This window comes from Crocodylus porosus, unplaced genomic scaffold (genome assembly GCF_001723895.1).
Source record: "Crocodylus porosus isolate Cpor-Errol unplaced genomic scaffold, CroPor_comp1, whole genome shotgun sequence".
Lineage (NCBI taxonomy): Eukaryota > Metazoa > Chordata > Crocodylia > Crocodylidae > Crocodylus > Crocodylus porosus.
The window spans coordinates 2,265,811-2,268,941 of NW_017728935.1; the positions used below are offsets into that span (position 1 = coordinate 2,265,811).

Below are 3,131 nucleotides of genomic sequence, written 5' to 3' on the forward strand. Positions count from 1 at the left end.
GCCGGCTTCCTCGCAAACAAAGAAGCGATCACGGAAACATTTCTGTCCAGCTTAGCCCTGGATCGATACACCGTGTTGCATGGTGATAACTGAAGGGGGGGAAGGACACACATCCGTGCAGTTACACTGGTGCAAGTTGTACAGGCTCGTAAAGACAGGGGCTGGAAGGGCTTTCAGGAAGTCACCTGTACTCTGACCCTTGCTCCAGACAGGATGAGCCCTCTCTACACCTCCACACAAATGTTTGTCTAACCGGCTCCTAAACGCTTCCAGCAACAGCGATCCCACAACAGCCTCTCTAGGTAGTGCCTTCCAGTGCTCACCCCCACCCCCGTTCTCTACCACCAACCTGGCTGCTGTTGGGTTCAGCAATTTCTGATTTAAAGTGTGTGTAGACAAGCCCCGACTCGTTGGGGTAGCATTTGTTTTTCAAAATCCAAGGCCAGAGCCTGTGAACACTTCTCCACCAGCAACTTTACACACCCCAAAAGTTGCAAGGAGTTTGCTCTTGCCGTGTACAAATAAGGCTGTTCCTAAGCACAAGCCCTTTACAGAGTCAGGGTCTTAATGTGGTGGTTTCAATCCACCCGGTTGCGGTGTCTTTAACAAGGGAAATTCTCCCCATACCCCTGGCACCTGGTTTAAAGGTGCATTGTTTTCATGCTTGAACTGAGTATTTTGAAAGGTGGATCTCCTTTTTCAGGGGCAAAGTCCTTCCTCCCTGCTGATTCTCTAAGGATGGATTACCTTCAAGTCGAGTGCCAAATCAGGAGCTACTTGTTTTCTAGCTCTGAACAGACGGTGACTTCCCAGTCAAAGCTGCCACTGGCACTCTCCCTCTATTTTTTTTTATTACCATATAGTGTCTCAGCACTCTCAGTCTTCAGCGTATTTATCTTCACAGCATCTCCGCGCTGTAGGGAAATGCTATTATTGACTGAAGCACACTGAGCTTGAGGATGCATCTATACCACCTTCCCAGCATGGCAGAGGATGCTCCCGGGAACAGCCTGCCATCCTACCCCTTCTGGCACACCCCAGACCCAGAAACCCAGTAGCAAGGGTGCTCACAGAGCGTGCTGTGGATCACGCTTCCCCAGGCACCATGGGGATGTGGTACAGACAAGCCCCAGAGATCTCACCTCAGGTCGTGCAGACGGTCTGTGCCGGAGAAGAACCCAGGTTTTAGGAACTTGGAGATAAACCCTGGTTTCCCACCAGGCACTTCCCAGAAAAGTGCTGCTTTTGTGCTATTGTGTGTCAAGACAGGATCAGTCTCTCCTGAGATAGACCCAGAGTCATTCCTCTGCGATGATTCAAAGGCAACTTCCAATATTTCCAGTTTCCAATATTTTCATCCCGTAAATGCAACCCATGAAGAACATTTGCATTGCATCTTCCTCCAGTGGCTACTCTCACCTGGAGGTAACAGCCTACTGCTGCTGCCCACACAGTGTGGGGCCCAGGCTGACGTGCTTAAGAACTGGATGCAATCCTCTATTCCTTGCGACTTTTCAGGCTGCCTTGAGCGCAGCCACTCACGTGTGTGCAAGATGCTGCAGGATTGGATCTTCCCTGTGAGGCCTCCAAGAACACAGTCTAGTCTCACCCACCCAAAGGTCCCACAGAAAAAACAGTGACTTTTTCAGCAATTTCCTGGATGTTCGAGCTGTGACTTCAAAAAACAAACAAACAAAAAAACCCCAAACCCACACGTGGTGGCCTGGGAGGCAGAAGCCATTTGTAATCAGGATTGTTTGGGATGTGAAATAGCTGTTGGGCACTGCCCAAGTGCAGCAGCTTTTCTAGAAAGATTTTCTGAATTTGGAGAGTCTCACCCTCTGGGCCTATAGCGGAGCTAAAGTGAATCCAGAGGTTTTCAGAAGTGCTGAGCAGCTGTATGTAGCCCCCTTTGACATGAGCTGTCATTGGGCAAAGCCAGGTCAGTCTGAAGGAACCCAAATCTGCTTAGGAAGGCACCTCTCATCCCAGCTGACCAGGTACCTCCTGGTGTTTGGGTTTCCATTGCACCAGGACACGCCATCAACACTCAGAAGCTGCTTCCGTTCCTCAGGGTAGAAGAACAGGGCCTGGGAAGACCCAGAATCCCGCCTAGCACAAGAGTGAGCAGTACATGTGCACGCTCGGAGTAAGTAGGATGCTCCTTGCTGTTGAGTCCTCCTAGAGTTAAATAGACCAGACAGCAGCAGCATGGTGCCTGATTATGAACTCCTCCACTGTGACACAGGCAAAGCAGGGAAAAAGACACCATATAGGCCCTTGCCTTCCTTTGGTGCCCTGTACCCTGAAGCTGCTCTGATATGAGCCTCAGTTTCCCCATCCTAAGGAGAATGCTTTCCCTTCCACGGGTGGCCGAGGGCTCATGTCATGAAGCTCGTGGAATCATTTCTGTTCCATTGGCCCTGCCCGCCTTGGGGGGTCCGGCCTCCTCCATGTGGGAGGTTCACGCATCTCTTGCCACATGTACTGCAGCCCCCAGCCCAGCTGCCCCTTCATGGGGTGCGGCACCGGCTTGCTGCTTTCCACCTGCCCTGTGAATACAAGCAGCTGGCAGCAGGCATGGCACCAGAGCCAGCCCCTTGTCCTGCTTCATGGTGGGGGGATGGAGCGGGGAGCTGCTGGAAATGGGTGCAGGGGGAAGGAGGGAGCATTGGGAATAGCTGAAGGCAGCAGGTCCTCGAAGAGATGCTTCTTAGCATTGTGGCTCCATCCCCTGTGAGCTTCCCCCTCCATCCCACAGCTGTGGGGAGGGGAGGAGAGTCACTAGACACACGGGCTGGGCCAGCATGTGGGCTAAGGCCCCACAGTTCCTGCTGAGTTTAGCTGACAGGAACTGGACCCTAATGTGCTGCTGGCAGGGTGAGGGGAAGACTGGGAAAAGGTGGGAGTGGGATGGGGCCGGGCCTTGGGTTAGCCAGAGGGTGCCCTTGTCTCCCTTGAGGCCAGTCCTGTGCTGGATGGAGACAGGGACCTCCCAAGATCAGTCCAGGCTCTGGCCTCTGAGCAGCGCTGCTGGCAGGGGCTCCGGGCTGCTTCTAATTGGGATCTTGGCAAGCGCGCACAGGCCAGCTCCAAGGGGGGTGCTGGGATGCTGCTGGCAGGCCCCAACA

At 53.3% G+C, this 3,131-nt stretch overlaps 1 long non-coding RNA gene across 1 annotated transcript; it reads left to right on the top strand.

Annotated features, from left to right (window-relative positions):
- Window positions 1–692: 692 nt before the first annotated feature.
- Window positions 693–1,628, top strand: LOC109317699. The gene is made up of 2 exons (XR_002103096.1): window positions 693–1,147; window positions 1,563–1,628. It is a non-coding gene; the product is annotated as an uncharacterized LOC109317699 (long non-coding RNA).
- Window positions 1,629–3,131: the final 1,503 nt, after the last annotated feature.